The following is a 16,957-nucleotide window of genomic DNA, read 5'->3' on the forward strand; positions in this document are numbered from 1 at the left end:
CCAAAAGTTTCATTAAGCATTTTATATGTCAAAGATTTATGTAACACATTTGGATAAAAGAGAGCTTTAGCTCATTATTTCTATATAAACTGACACGTTTAACTTTGCAAATGTTTGTACCATATTTAGATAAAGTCTAGACACAGAACACAGTTATAAGGTGGTCATTTAAGAGACCTTTGCATGAGCAAATAAATAAATGAACTCTGATTTAGTAGTACTTAAAGCTTGACAAGATCAACAGAAGTAAGGGAGAGGGTGGGGAAAGGGAGGAGAAATGACCCAAACATTGTATGCACATATGAATAAAATAAAAATTAAAAAAAAGATCAACAGAAAACACAAGTAATTTCTTTGATAAAATCTTTCCCTATAACAATTTTTTGTAGATGTTACTTGGAGCAGAACAATGTTAAAATAGCCTTTTTATCTTATGGACATAGAGAATTAGATTTTAGTCTGACATGACCCTAAAAACATTCTTTTAGGCAACTCTTAGATTATAGTCAACTTTATCACACACCAAAGCTTTTTACTATACACTTTTAAAACTTACTCAGACCTTCATACAACATACTAAACCCTCTGATGGTTTGTCCTTATCCCTCCTCTTCATATTTGAAACAATCTTTAGGACAAACCCTTCTTTACAAAATCCTTTCTCATCTAAAAACATTCCTTTTTTCCTTTAACTTGATCACAAAATACACACTCGGTACCTATCTATATCCTTTCTACTTGTTCACTTTGTAACTTATATTTTAAAATAACTTTTATAAGAATTTTAAATTTAAATAAAATTATTTTCTCAATTAGCATTTTTTAAAGACACCTTTTGTTAATAAATTTAATTATGAAAGAATTGAATATAAATTACACCTATGACAAAATGAAATAGATTAAGGTTACTGTCCATAAAATAATGCCTGTAATTAATTAGACCTCATTGTGATATAACCTCTGAAAAACCGTTTTTTCTTAAAAGTAGCAGCAGAAGTGGTGGGGGAGAGAAGAGAACAGAAGTTATTGTATTTCTTTACAATAATTTTGTAATAAAAATCCTCCTAAGATGTTTAAATATGAACGTATGTAAAACAGGTTTTAAATTAGGCATGCCATAAATGTCAGTTTAAGTGTGCATAGACTCAAGAGCTCAAGAACATGTAAAAATTAAATAAGTGGCCACAAGTACATTGATTACTTATTTTTTTAGGAGCAGATTGAGAAGTGTCCCATTCTGTTCTTTTAGGACTAATTTTGGGCAGCTTAACAGCTGAGGCAAGAATCAATTTTAGGAACAGTGTTTTGAGTCAGTCTCAGTTTTTAGTAAGACTGTTGTTATAGCTATTAGATTTTTGTCTCTAATAAGTTAATCATACAATTGACATACACAAATGAAACATACACAGTAGACACTCACACAATGAAATACAAAATAAATACATTAATATACACAAAATTTACACAATGAAACACAAAACGGTTACATTAATTTCAAGTGCACTCTTAGATATTGAAGACTTTAGATTTACCTCTAGTTTTAAACATCCGTACATACTGATCTCTTTCTTACATAGTGATCTCTTTCTTTAGATCTAGTTTGTCCCATATTTATTACTCCTGACTATATTCAGAGTTTCACTCTCCCCTTACCTTACTTTCCTTGTGGACACGTACTTCAGAGAGCATTCCCTTGCCTTGTCCAATGAGTTCTCTTGTAGTCAGGCCCCACAGTTGGGCACCACTTGCTCAGCCTGTTTGGGTATGCTGCATGAACCTAAGAGCGATGGGGAATGAGAAATAAAACACACACAAACATACAGACATAAAACATAAAACATAAAAGCTGGGGACGGGATGGCTGCGTGTTCCTAATGGGAAACGTGAGCCCCTACCTGAGCCAGAGTGTTTATTTTATAGGTCAGTACAAGGAAAAGACTCAGGTAAAAATCAAGCTTTAACTATTCTTGATGCAAGGTGAAAGGAATGAGGTTTGGTGAGCAAATTTTCCTCAGGCTACTAAAGCTTAATTACAACACATTAGTTCTGGAATCAACAAGGCATGCAGGACACCTTATCTAAGGTATTGATTAATCTGGCATCAGGGAGCCTCCTAACAGTTCTGGTACTTTATCTAGCTTTGCATCCTTGGGCTGGTATGTGGACACAGCAGGTTGTATTCCTCAAGGGGATGTGAGAACAAAGGTCAAGACACCAGGTACTGGGGAAATTATGGTAGAAGAGGCTGTGCAAACTCCTATATGGAGAGGCTGTGCGAACTCCATTATTCCCAGTCCAGGGTCATGCCTTGTCCCCAACAGGATGGTTGCCAGGTTTAAAGTCTGGGCAACCTCTAACTTCATTTGTGGATTTTCATAGAGCATACTCTGGTATCTGACCATCCTGGCATTTGTCAGCCAATACTGTCTCTTGTATTCTATTAGAGTCACAACAGAATGTGGGACACAGACAGTTATTTCCAATCCCAATGTTAGCTTTTCTGCCTCTGATACCAGCAAGGCTATGGCTGTGACAGTTCGCAGTCAGGGAGGCCATCCCTTTGTCACTGAATCCAACTGCTTGGAGAGATAAGCCACCAGCCAATGCCATGAGCCCAGATATTGTGTCAGGACTCCAGTTGCCATGCTGCTTCTCTTATACACATAGAGGAAGAAAGGCTTTCTCACACCTGGGAGTCCCAGAGCAGGGGCACTGACTAATGCCTCCTTGATGCCATGAAAAGACTTTTTGTTCAGACTCCCAGATTAGGGACTCCCTTTTGTCTCCTTTGTAGCTTCATTCAAAGGTTTTGCTAGCAATGAGAAATTAGGTATCTAGATCCAGCAGAACCCCGCTGCTCCCAAGAAATCACAGATCTGTCTTCTTGTATTTGAAATTGGGATCGAGCAGACAGCTTGTTTACTTTCTGGACTGAAGTTCCACTGGACTTGGGAGATGTGGAACCCCAAATATTTGACTTGGTCTGGAAGATCCAAGCTGTCTTTCAGGATACTTTGTATCCAGCTTCCCATAAGAGACAGTGTAAGAGCTCTGTCCCTTTTAAAAATTCATTTATTCATATGTGCATACATTGTTTGGGCCATTTCTCCCCCCTGTCCCCTGCTCCCTTCCTTTACTCCACCCCCCTCACTTCCAGGCAGAACCTATTCTGCCCTTTTCTCCAATTTTGTTGAAGAGTAGACATGAGCAATAATAAGAAAGACAAAGAATTTTTGTTAGTTGAGATAAGGATAGCTATACAGAGAGATTCTTAGTATTGCTTCCATGCACAAGTGTATTACAACCTGAATTGATTCATCTTTACCTGACCTCTTCATTACTTCCTGATCACCATCCCATATTGACCTCTGTCATTTTAAGGTTACTGTATTAGCTCCTTTGCAATGGGGACATCAAACACTTTCAAGTTTTGGGTTTCCTACCTATTCCCATTCCTCCTGTATGTGCTCTCCCCTTAGTGTGTGACCCAGAGCTCTGTCCCTTAAGGCAGTCTTGGTGGTTAGCTGCCATGAGGAGGAGGTCATCCTCATATTGTAAGAGAGTGCATCCAGCTTCCTCTTCTGGGTATGCCTGCAAATCTGATGTCAGGGCAGTTCTAAAGGTGGTTGGGGAGTTTTTGAAGCCTTGTGGGAGATGAGTCTAGGTTAACTGGTTTTTTTCCCCTGACTGGGGGTCCTCCCATTGGAATGCAAAGATGGGTTGGCTCATAGTTGCCAACTGGATGCAGAAGAATGCATCTTTTAAGTCCAAACATGAGAATCAGGTTGCTTCTGCTGGTATCAGGGCCAACAAGGTGTACAGGTTTGGAACCACTGGGTGCAGTCACTGTTGCTTGATTGACTGCTTGGAGATCTTGCATTGGGTGGTAATCATTGGTGCCTGGCTTCTGGACTGGCAGTAAGGAGGTATTCCAGGCAGATTGTCTAGATCTTAAGATTCCATAGTTAAAGGAGCCTCTTTTTTTATTCTTTTAACAGTCTCTGTTGTCATTGTTTTAGCCATCAGAATCTTACAATTGTCCTCAAAGCAACTTTTAAGCCAGGATGAGCTGCCAATGACTGTCATATGTCTATGTAGGGGAATTGGTTGGGATGATCTGGCATCTGTGTCACTACCTGATAGCTCCTACAAATGGTTTCTCAGTCCAGATATCACTTGGAAGGCCATCCAACCTTAAAGGACACCCAATCTATTTGACAGAATTTCCAAAGGTTTTGGGGTGTGAGTTCCAACCTGTAATCACCTGTGTACCCTCTCTTGAAGTTGTCAAGCATACATTGTAAGTGAGTCTTTTTACTTTCTCCCATCCATATTGAAGCAAGGTACAAGAGAATCAGGGAGTTTGGAAATGAGGTATGGGGTTCTCAATTTCCAACACAAAGGGAAGACAGACAACTTTTGCTTTGTCTGACCCTAGCCATTCTCCTTGCAGAGATATTTCGGATGTCTCATAGCCATAGCAAGTCCATATAAACCCCAGACTAGTGCTCCCAGTGGGGTTGCTCTAGACCAGATGAGAGCATCCTTTGCTTTTGGAAACACTCTGCACACCATATGGTGACCAAAGTCACACTCGTATCATGCACTCAGTTGCACACCACACATTCATCTAACCCAACAAACCTAGTCTGGAAAGTATCCCAGCTTCCCCTGAATAATCACAAAAACAAAACAAAACAAAACAAAAAAACAGATTCAGGAGTACTAGTGCATACCTAGGGAGTTATCAAGCCCGTCTTCCATCTTCTCATGGTTGAACCTATTCTGATGGACCTGGGTCCTACCCATTCCAGATGGGCACTGCTCTAAATTTACCTGGTTCCTGAGGTCTCTACTTAGATTCCATTGGTGTGTATGTGTCTGAGGCCTCAGTCTACATGGGAGGCTTCCCCAGCTGTCTGGACTAAGTGTCCAGTGGTGCCTCAGCTGGATTACATCCCCAGGAGTTGGGCCATAGCCCAACAGCCAGGGAGGAAAAAAATGCCAACTTTGGTCTCTCCCATTCCTGGTCAATGCACCAGAAATGTTGTGGGAAATGGTGAGGGAAACAAAGTCACTGAGACCATTTTTACAGGAAGCAGGGAGTTTATTACACCAGTGGACTCAGGGGAGATAATTTCCCAAAGCCCTGAGCCCTGATCTGTGTCAGGGGCTTGGTTAAATACTTATAGAGTTTGTCCTTTATCCTCCCCTTACCACCCCCCCCGTTTAGTATGTGGTTACAGTTGTGGGAAACTTTGCAAGGCTAGCAAGTGGCTGCAGTGTTGCAGAGCTAGCAGAAAGCTGCTTGTAGACTCAAGGTGGGGAAACCAAGGTGAATACCAGACACAGGAAAATAGCTAAGCTGGCTCCAACAGGAGAATTACTTGGCTTGTGCTTTTCAAGTCAAGGACAGAATGATCCTGAAGGGATTCATGGATCACCTGTGCCACCTCCTCAGTTCCAGCTGGCCTGGTGGACCCCACCCAAAGCCTTGGGGGAGGGGTACTCAGAGCTGTGGTGTCCAAACTCTGGGGCATAACCCCACCTAGCTGAGGTGGGGTCAGGACCATCTCCCAGTGGATCTAAAGCTAGAGAACCAGGCCATAGAGAATTTTTCTTTTTCTCCTTTTCCTTCTTGGCTTTCTCATTTTCTTCTTCCTCTTTCTTCTTTGAGTTGGGAGAATGTGCTGTAGCTCCAACTACTCAGGAGGCTAAAGCAGGAGAATCACTTGAGTCCAGGAGTTTGAGACTAGGGGCATTGGGGCTATTCCATCTCAACAGTCCCAGTAAACATTAGGGCTATTGGAATGGAATGAATGCAATTTGTATGTGAACAGATTATGGATTTTGTGAGCCAAAATTCATATTGAAGTTCTATCCCCAAAGTGATATTATTTGAAGGTGGGGGCTAGTAATTGGGTTATTATGGTGGAACCCTCATGCATGGGATTAGCACTTCTATATGGGAAACTTGGGAGAGATGATCTTTCTCTCTCTACCATGTAATGTTACAGCAAGAAGGCATCCTTCTGTAAGCCAGGACTAGGCCCTGACCAGGAACACAGCTGACAGCAAACTTTGCTGTTTTCAAAATTGTGAGGAATGAATGTTTGTTGTTTTTTTTTTTAGTGTATAAAACATCTCAGTATTTTATATTGATTACATGTTATGATTTCTATATTTTGTTAAATAATATATATTGAAATTTAATTTCACCAGTTTACTTTTTTAATGGAGGTCTAGCAAATTTCAGGTTACTTGTGCACCTCACATTATATTTCTACTGGAGAGTTCTGGTCTCCATTATGTCTCCATGTCTCTCCGAACCCCATCTCAGGTAGGCTTGGTTCCCACACTTCACCCAGAACAGCTAATGTCAGGGTTACCTTCCTTTTAGTAATCGGTTTTCACTCATAACTGGTCAGTATTCCACACAATTTTCACTTCCACTGACATTTCATTTCTCACTTTTATTCTTCTCTTACCCCTAGGGATATTATGTTACCTTGATTATTTTTTTTCTCTTTATTCATCAGTGGTTCCCTCATAGTCGCCTTTCTTGAATCTTCTTCATCTTCTCAACTTCTTTTTTTTTAATCCAAACTCATTCCCCAATAGAACACATCTTGACCCATTGATGGCTTTAAGTACAATCTTTGAGTGCTTCCAAGCTTTATGTCTGCAACTCAGACTCCCTCTTCCAGGAACCTGTACCTGTATTGTCTACTCAGCATTTCTACTTAGATATCCAGGAGGACTATTAAAGTTTACATTTCTGTCTAAGTCCATTTGTGCTGCCATAATAATACCTGAAATTGAGTAATTTAAAAAGGACAGAAATTTATTTCTCACTTTTCTAGAGACTGAGAAGTTCAAGAGCAAGGCACCGGCAGGTTCATTGTCTGACAGAGGTATGATCTCTGCTTCCAAGATGGCACCTTATTGCTGTATCTTCCGGAGGAGAGGAGGAATGCGGTGACCTCATATGGTGGAAGGAAGAGGGCAAGCTGGACAAACTCCTTCCATCAAGCTCTTTTAAAAGGGCACCTGATTCCAGTTATGAGTGCATAGTCTTCATGGTTTAATCACATCCTAAAGGCTGTACCTCTTAATGCTATTAAGAATTTTGGAAGGGCCCTAGTCAAACCACAGTAACACCTACAACTGATTTCTTGGTTCTCCTTCTCTAAGCCTGACCCTCCCCAGTATTTCCTATAATGGCAAAGGGCAACTTCCTTTATGCAGCTAGATTTAAACTGCAGACTTTTCTTTTTTCATCTTTGATTTTTTTCTCTTTTTTCATCTTTTGACTTTTCTTCCCTACCCTCATATCCAATCTATTAGCACATTCTGTTGAGTCTCATTTTAAATCATATTCTCCTTCTCTCCACCACTCACCCCCTGCAAGAACCATTATTTCTGAGTGGATCATTGCTGTGTCTTCCTACCTCCATCCTTGTCCCTCTGTGACACCCAAGATAACTCTTCTCAGAACTTTCCATGGGTATTATCATCTTCCTTATTTTAATAAAATACACTACCCTTAAAAAATGCCTATAAGATTTATCCTTTCCATCACCAGTATACAAGCATACCTTACTTGCTCTCTGACCCCTTGCCCTGGTTTACTTTTCAGGCTCTCCACCCTTCCAGGCATGCTCTGTCCTCAGGGCCTAAGTGCTGTTCCTCATAAGCTCATGGAATTTGTCTTTCACTCAGGTCTCTGTGTGAAGCTCACTTTGCTGCCTACATAGCCTTCTCTGACCCCTATATCCAAAATAATACCTAGTGGCCTTTTAGATATTTATTTTTCCTCAAAGCATAATCACTGCCTGACACATTATATGTTTGTTTCTTGTTTCTCCCATTGAGAAACAAGAGGTCTTTTTCTGTTGGTCCACATCCTTTTCCCCAAGGGACCCATGCTGTGTTTCGTATAGAGTTCACTGTTTCCTGATTGGATCATTCTGCCATTCTGCTCAGTTACCAATTCCATGTGCCTTTAGAGTGGAAATTCATTTACTTCTGTGTATCAGAATCACTGAGGAACTTGCCTAAAATGTACATGCCCTGTCCCCACCCCCTAGAGATACAAATGCAGTATATTCTGGGTGGAATCCAAAACACTGCTTCTGTTTGTTGTTGTTTTAATGTGGAATGCTTCACGAATTTGCGTGTCATCCTTTCACAGGGGCCATGCTAATCTGTATTGTTTCAATTTTAGTATATGTGCTGCTGAAACAAGCATTCATGTTTGTTTCCTAGTCCACCCTGGCTGTGATATTTTTAGTGAGGCATCCTGAGTTGGTTGAGATGATGATGGTGTATAAGTTCAAAGTGTGATGGAGGGGAGCTGGTGTTTTCACAACTTGGTGGTTAGAGTATGGCTCTGGAGCTACCCCAACAGCAGATTTTGTAGGGCTGGAATTGGTGACTACAGCACATGGGACAGGCTGAGCTGGTCAATTTGGCCTGAGGAAATCTATGCAGCTGAAACAGGAAATGCACAACTAAAAAGCCTTAATCCTGCAGATGGCCCATGCTTTAGAAAGGGTCAATGATTTGCAGAGTGGTCACACTTGAATGAGGGCATTTTGCACATGAGGGTATCACTAGGGACTGGGCCATGGAACTCAGGCATGGAGAACAGATGTGGAGGAACTGCCTCACAGTGTCTCCAACCTCTCACACCAATTCAAAATGCAAACACAAAATTCAGGAAACTTCATAGGGAGAAGGAGCCTTAGGGAGGAGTGAGGGTGGGGTAGTGATGTTTCTCTTCAGACAATCTGTGCCTGACTACACACTTACTGAGAACTGAGCCCCCCTGGAGGGGATGGTGAGCCTACTTCAGGGAGTTATCAGGAGAGTTCCTGCCTCCTCCCCAGCACACCTTGCCTCCCCCACCCAGCACACCTTGCCTCCCCTCACTCTGGTGTGCACCTCCCCTGCAACTCCAGGGAGCATAGAGAAGTTTGCTCCCAGTAGTCCTTCCTGTTCATCAGGCTTCCTACTTAATCACTGGCAATTGCTGCTTGCACCTGGCCCTTGAGAGTTTCTTCCCTCCAGGAAATGCCCCAGACTCCCCTTGCAGACAGTGTCATTGTGTCTGCAGTGACACAGTGATGGCCACCTGGGGAGTGAGCTCAGAATCCTGTCCCTATACCAGTGGCTTTGAATGCTTACTGTACATTCTGACCCTTGCTCCCTACCTGTGATTACAGCAGATGAGGTAAGCCTTTGAGTGCTCCCAGGGCTGGGCTTGTCCCTGTAGCCTCAGACTGCACCCAGCTATGCCTGGGAAGGTGCTACTACTGGCTGCTATGGGTTGTGTAGGATGAAGAGCTTGTCACAGGGACATATGAGGATAGGAAGGGAATGTTGGGGACTCTGATACCAGCAACTCAAGCAATCTGTGTATATTTGGCTGATTGTAAAGGCTTATGCCAAGAGCTGTCATTCTGAATGCAGACCCCTCCCAGAGTCTCTCTGCATTTGTCTTCTCAATGAGGAAAGGGAGAAGTGTTCTATGTTTCAATGTCTCCTGCCCCAGCTTGGTCTCAGTAGCAGGGATGCAGTGATGTTTTTGTCTTTAGTATTTAGGGCCCCTAACTCCTCCTCATGACTTGTGTGTGTGTATGTGTGTGTGTGTGTGTGTGTGTGTGTGTGTGTGTGTATGTATGTCTCATTTCAGCTGTAAGAAAAGTAATAGTTCTCTAACTTTCTGAACAATGAGGCCACAAAGAGGAAGAAGAGAAACTGGAACAAGATGGCAGACTGAGGTAAGTTCCACACCAGCAACAACACATGCGTAGCTTTGTGTAATCTACTCAACCCTCCTGCTCTATCTCCAGGCCTCTCATGTAAAGCTGAGCATTTACACTGCAGGAAAATTGTAGATAAAATAAGTTTACTATATAAATCATTTGACAGTAAATAGTGAGGAGATGAGAATCTGGATGCAAGCTTACTCTGACTTCTCTCATTGTGTTCATGGGTATGTGTGTGTTTCTATACTGACCTCCTTATTTTTCTTCTTTAACTGCATCTCCAGTCTGAGTCAATCTACAACTCTTTCACTTTCTCTGGTTATTTTGGAGATGGGGTCTTGCAAACTATTTGCCTAGGCTTGCCTCCAACTGCAGTTCTCTTGATCTCAACCTCCCAAGTAGCTAGGATTACAGGTGTGCATCACCAGCACCCAATTATGATGAGTAACTTAAAAAAATTATTTTGGTGGTATTGGGATATGAACTCATACTTTCTAGGCAGGTGCTCTACAAATTGAGTCACAGTTCCTGTCCCATAATGAGTATCTTGAAGGGACAATTTTCAGAAAGTTGTGGGGATTTCCTTGCTTATGTTTTTTTTGGGGCATTTGCTCATATTCTTGATCCTGTTTCTACTTGTCTTGTTGAGCTCTCACTGCCACCATGGGACACAAAATCTGGTGTGTGGCTGTTGGAAGGGAAGAGTTTCAGAACTTCTCTTCATCAGGCAGCACTGGAGCCTCTGTTCTCTGAATTTAGATTGGCAGGGGTGGTGGTGGTGCTGCTGCTTGATCTGTCCTGAGATTGCACCCAAACCTGGTTCACAGTTCATATGTAGCAACTCAGCCTCCCAAACTGACATGATGTGGGATGGTGAAAAGTCCTGTGTTTCTATAAAGTGTTGCAGCACCCCTAGAAGAAGTAGTTTTCCTTCTAGGATCCCACAATAGTGTGGACTTCCTTCTTCCCCTCAATGTCTTCATCATCTGCTCATGAAGTCTCTAAACAAAGTGGAGATGGTCTCTCCATTCACCTACAGTATGTGTATGGATATAAGGTCTTATTGGGGTCTGGGGGTTAGCTCAGGGGTAGGGCTTTTGTCTAGCAGGCACAACACCCACCAGAAACACACACACTTGCACACACACACACTGAGAGAAAAAAAAGAAAAAAACATATGGGACTAAAATTATTGTCAGATTCAATCATTATTCTAGTTAGCTGAAAGCAAGGTGAATGTGTTCTAATACTAAAGTAATAATTATGATGTTAATAAAAATGTCTAATGCAAAATGGAGTTTTACATGCCAGGAATTTTCCCTGAATATTTTAGTTTAATCCTTTAAGAAAGAAAGAGTGTAGGAACTTATTATGGTTGATTTTATACTGAAGACCAAGTCTTAAATATCAAGCCATGTGTATCCAACAGACTGTCCCACATGGGGATGGCTGCTGGCCCTTTCCTGAGGAGCAGAATCTCACAAGATCAGGATCCTTGTTTGCCCTGTGTTCTTGGTTAAAATGCTGTTGTATTTCTTTCCTCCTGCGGTCTCCTTTTCCTTCTCCAGCTATATTCAAATGCCATGGATGCTGAACAACCTTCACATATTCTTTGGCATTATTTGTTTCCTCCAGAAGTTTGTATATTTGTAGAATTTCTAGTTATTATAGTGACTTATATATTTATTTGTTTTTGTTCAATGTGACAAAATTTCTTACCACAATTCACTTAAGTTTGCTCTGGTAGTTTATTTTGTCTGTGGTTGAAATGTCACAGAAAATATAACTCCCTGTCTGCTAGCCAATCCAGAGTGCTCTAGGTCAATTTTTATTCATAGTTTCAGTTTACTAGCAATAAAATGCTAGTTAGTTTTACCTAGGTTAAAGAAATAACAGTGAAATATCCTTTCTACAGACTATCAAAACCTTTTGGTTGTAAGAATGTTTTTAAGAAAAGTTTGGGAATATCATCAACATCCAGTCAGAACGCTTTCAGTTGCCATAGAAAGTATTCATTATTTTGTCAAAGCTGACTGTCCTCTCTAAAACAGGTCTTTGCATTTACAAATTATAATAATCTCAGCTGTGATCATCCCTTAACTGTTTGGTACCTACTGACTTGTCCAATTTTTTACCTTCCCTTTTCAGCTAGATGTCGAGAAATTGTTATAGTGGAAACTCCTCAGTCTGCAGCAAGGCCTTGGATTGCTTTTTTTGGGTTATCTTTCACCATTACTCTCAGCTGATCTTCATTTAAAACAGACTTGGGCCACCCTTGGGGTTCATTTTTCAGACTCAGATTCCCAGAATGAAAATTTTCAAACCACTATCGGATAACCTTTCACTAACAGAGCCTTCTCCAAAAACAGAATTGATACTCTGCTTGCCTTAGCTATCCTGTGTCCCAGTTTAAATTCATATAAAAAAGCATTTGCAAATCTTTCAAAGATATGGTGTTATTTACTTCTGTAAAAGATGATGTTCTCTGAGTGTTTTATTTTTAGAAGTTTCCTATTAATAAGTGTATAATCACAGGGACAGGATTTATATGCAACAGGAGCTTGTTGGTTGCACTGGAGCAGGATTTGGTGGTCATCTTCACTTTCTTGGCTGGAGTTGTAGACATGCTCTTCTTCTTCTGGCAGTGGCTCAGGCTCCTCCCTTTGTAGCTCAGCCACTTAGCTTCCACCCACCCTGTCTCTGCTCCTGCTGGGTGACACAGGTTCACTATGATGACCTATTTATGAGTTTCTCCCTCTCAAATAAGAAATGGTGTCTGATCACCAATCATGGAGTTTCTTTTTTTTTCTTTTATTCATATGTGCATACAATGTTTGGGTCATTTCTCCCCCCAATCATGGAATTTAGAATTAAGTAGGAAGTAAATAAAGATAGACAGAGAAGAAAGCCTGAGTCTCATTGGGCAGGGCCATCCACAGGGACAAAATATTCTGATGGGCTTGGAGTTCCTCTGTGTTTTCCCGGGTCCCTTTTTCAGTCAGTGCAGATGGTGAAGTCCAAGGTCACTTAAACTCCTGGACTCACTGGGCAGCTGTAATACAACATAGCCATGTTATTGTTTTTCTTTTCTAGGAGGTGACCTAGACTACAGGCCTCCACGGACTTGGTGCAAATGGCTGTTGTTGATGTGGTCCTGAAGGCTGTGTTCCTCCTCCAGGTGGGAGCTGGTATTCTGGGAAATGCTTTTCTGTTATTCATTTACAGCCCCATATTTCTCAAGAGGCACAGACTGAAGCCTGCAGACCTCATCCTGTCCAACTTGACTATGGCCAACTCCGTTGTTCTTTTCTCCAAAGGTGCACAAGGAGTGATGGAAGACTTGGGACTGGCACATGCCCTAGGAGATTCTGGGTGTCAGGTCCTGTTTTTCTTCCACAGGGTGTCCCGAGATCTTTCACTCTGTATTACTTGCTTGCTGAGCTACCTTTAGGCAGTCACAATATGCTCCATGAGTGGGGTATGAGTAGTACTCAGAGAAAGGGTCTCCAAAAACATTGGCTCCTCCTGTGTCCTCTGCTGGACCCTCAATTTGGCTGTCAATACCATCTCTCCCTTTCAGATATTTATAGGGTCTACTGGGAAAACAGCAGTAGTTCCAGGACAGGGAACCAAATCATTTGTCATTATGAGGTTCCCATGTCTGTAATGTGGGCAATCCCACTATAATTTCCAGGTGCCCTATTTATGACCCTCATGTTTGTGGCCAGCATACACATGGTGTGTCTCCTGCGTAGACACCACCAGAGGGTCCAACATGTCCACAGCTCCAGCCTCACTCTCAGGACCTCCCCTGAGATGAAAGTCACCCACAGCATCCTGCTTTTGGTGGCCAGCTTCATCCCCCTTTACTCTCTCAATTCCATGTATGTATTTTATGACACAAAGTTGTTTGGTTCCTACTTGTGGCTACAATGCACTCTAAAGTTTCTTGGTACATGTTTTCCCTTCCTCAGTCCCTTGGTTCTTGTCCTCCAGAACTCCAGAGCCCTGGGGTCTTGATTTTAGGTCCTTGAATGTCTAGCATGATCATTGGTCTACAGCTGGAGGTTTCTCATCTCCTACATGTGTCTCTGTCTCTCACTTCCTCCTTTACCTCCACAGACTTTTGTAAAAACCTGTGGATCCATCTTTCCTTGCTGTGGAGGACCTCTCAGGTCTGTTAAGGAGGGACTATTAAAGAAATATGTGAAGCAAAACAACTTTTTAAAAACTTACTATGTTTGGGGAAATAATAGCTTATTGTCATGTTTTAACACTGATGGTTTTCTTTATATGTATAACAAGGAGGAAGCTAAATATAGTCTTAAAAGAATGCTTTTAGAATTCTATGTTAGTCGGTTTCCATCCATCATTATAACAAAAATCTGAGACAATCAACTTATAAAGAGAAAAGTTTGTTTTGGCTCACAGTCTTGGAAGTTTCAGTCCATGATCAGTTGGCCTCATTGCTTTTGGGCCGGGGGTAAGGAACACATCACAGTAGAAGTGTGTGTGGCAGAGAAAAATCTCTCATCTCTTGTACAGGAAGCAAAAACAAAAACAAAAACAAGCTGAAATTGACCAAGGTTTCACTACCTTTTTGGGTATGGTCCCAAAATAAGATTCCCGTTGGTTCTCTTAAAATGGGGGCAAAACATAGAAGTTGGAGAACTAAAAGTTATGATATTTATGAGTTTCTAACACCCAGAATGATGTATATTAAATGCAGAGAAAGTGCTTGTACCCCTCCCTCATTTGTGGGGAGCCCATCAAAAGGCTTTATTTTCTCCACATGGCGACCAGAGAAGGTGTGGGCCCAGATGCTTCCAATTGTGTACAAACAGAAGAATTCAGATAAATCCATATTGAAGGTTGTAATGCAGATCTACTATCTTATGTTTTATTTTCTCCTTGGTGGCCTCTGGATAAACTTGCTTTAAATAAAATAAGAACACAACAGTCTTGGGCTTTGGGTATGACTCAGTGTGGAGTACTTGGTTGGCATGACTGAGGATCTGGATTCATCCCCAGCACAGCAGGAATTGAAAAAAGAGGACCAATCACAAGGAAAAAAAATATTTGGCTTCTAAAATGGCATTTAAAGAATGGATCAGAGCTATTTCTGAAAGCCATGGGTCTCTGATGGTTCCATGTGGCTTGTGAAATCAATGTACTGTTGACCCCTCCCAGCAGAACAGGCAAAACTGGTGAAAACTGTAAAAAACACCTCATCTGAGTGCTGGTGGCTCTTGCCTGTAATCCTAGCTACTCAGGAGGCAGAGATCAGGAGGATAGAGGCTCAAAGCTATCCTGGGCATATAGATCCAGGAGGCCCTATCTTGAAAAAACCCTTCACAAAAAATAGGGCTGGTGGCATAGCTCAAGGTGAAGACCCTGAGTTCAACCCCCAGTTGAACACTGCAAAAACAACAACAACAACAACAACAGCACACACACACACATACACACACACAAACACAAACAAAAAACAAAAACAGAACCCAAAAAACCCCACTTCAGTCATTAAAGTTCTCCAAAAACTGGAGGGCAAAAAACAAATGAAGATGTTTATTTAGGAAAATCTACTAAATCTTGGTAAAACAGCTGGATTCTGTGGCCCTTTACCACAACACTCTTCCTCTCTTCTCATCAAAGTCAGTCTGATAGGTGTGTGCCTTCAGGCATGTGTGGCTAAGAAGATGGGGCACTCCTAGTCAAGGGGTGTGGACTCTTCCCAGGAAAGTCAGACCACTAGCACTTCTCCTCTCTCAGCTCTGTGTAGCCAGAATTATATTCTCTTATAGTTTTGGAATTTAGGAGTTTAAAATAATAATTTTACCAGATTCATGCTTCCTTTGAGACTTGATGAGGTCTGTCCTACCTGTTCTCAGCTTCTGGTAGTGAATGTTAATCCTTGGATTGTAGCTGAATCCATTCCAGTGTCTGTCACTGTCCTTCCATTGTGTCTTCCTCCTCTCATAAATAGACTAGTTAGATCAGATTGGGGCCTGCCTTAATAGCCTCATTTTAATATGGTTCCATGAACAGACACCCTATTTCCAAATAAGGTCACATTCACAGGTACCAGGGTTTTGAATTTCAACATATATTTTGGGGAGACACAATTCAATCCATAACAATTGTCTGGTCCCACATTAGAAAAGATAGACTTGAGAATGGGAGGTCATAAATTTGTGTGGTGGTCTTAAAATATGGAAGCCCTTGCTCAGCCATGGTCTCATGTTTGTATCTTGCAGTGCCCAAGTCAATGGACATGTAAGACCTTCATTGTTATATAAATTAAATATATGTATGTATAATTATTTAAATAATAGATTATTGTTTAATTACAACAATAAATCATTACTTAAAACAATAGATTCTATGCGCTATCTTGATATACACTAAATATAAAAATTATTATTAGGGCTGGTTTACAACTCAGTAGTTAAGTGCTTGTAAACATTCATATGGCCCTGAGTTTGATCCACAGTCTCACAAAATAACATTATTGAGATGTTGTAATTTGTTTTCAAATATAAAATTTTGGAAACTCATTGTATACTTTGCAATTATAGCACATCTTTATTTGGACAAACATTTCCAGTAATCAATGGCAGTGGGCCAGTGCCTACCAAATTTTTTCCCTACAAATAATATATTTATATATTATTATATATATATAATATATATAATATATATTATATATAAAGCATGACTGCTTTAGATTTTATAAATTAAGGAGAAAGTGGAGAGTTTCTTTATTTCTCTCTTCTTTCCAATACATACCATTTCACCTCTGGTTTGTATCTCATATTTCTTAAGCCATTTATGGGTCAAGTCTATACTTCACATTGGGAATTGAGGCAGAAGCAAAGTTTTATTGACTTTCCAAGGGAGAAAAGGGACTGAACACTAATGAGACTGGAAACTAGGAGGTAGAGTCTGGTCAGGCAGGGCAGGGACAAGGAGAGCTCAATGTAAATTTATCAAAGAAACAGAAATGAGGTAAACAGGATGTGGAGAGTCTTGAAACTGCTTACCCAACCCTTGAAACTGCCACAGCACATGAATAGCACACGATCTATGCTGTTAGGGTGCTCAGTTGTTGCACCGGACCACAGAGCTAATTAGGCGAAGATAGGAAGACATGCACAGTGTCCCTGTGCTACTCATGGGCTGGT

The 16,957-nt window shown here is 41.2% G+C and overlaps 1 non-coding gene and 1 pseudogene across 1 annotated transcript; one reads left to right on the forward strand and one right to left on the reverse strand.

The window, feature by feature from the left end:
• Positions 1-8,149: 8,149 nt before the first annotated feature.
• LOC141418285 (U6 spliceosomal RNA) lies at positions 8,150-8,251 on the reverse strand. The gene has a single exon (XR_012442968.1). It is a non-coding gene; the product is annotated as a U6 spliceosomal RNA (small nuclear RNA).
• Positions 8,252-12,873: 4,622 nt separating this feature from the next.
• On the forward strand, positions 12,874-16,156 carry LOC141417924 (vomeronasal type-1 receptor 1-like; annotated as a pseudogene).
• The last annotated feature ends 801 nt before the right edge of the window (positions 16,157-16,957 follow it).

This window comes from Castor canadensis, chromosome 16 (assembly GCF_047511655.1).
Source record: "Castor canadensis chromosome 16, mCasCan1.hap1v2, whole genome shotgun sequence".
Taxonomy (NCBI): Eukaryota; Metazoa; Chordata; class Mammalia; order Rodentia; family Castoridae; genus Castor; species Castor canadensis.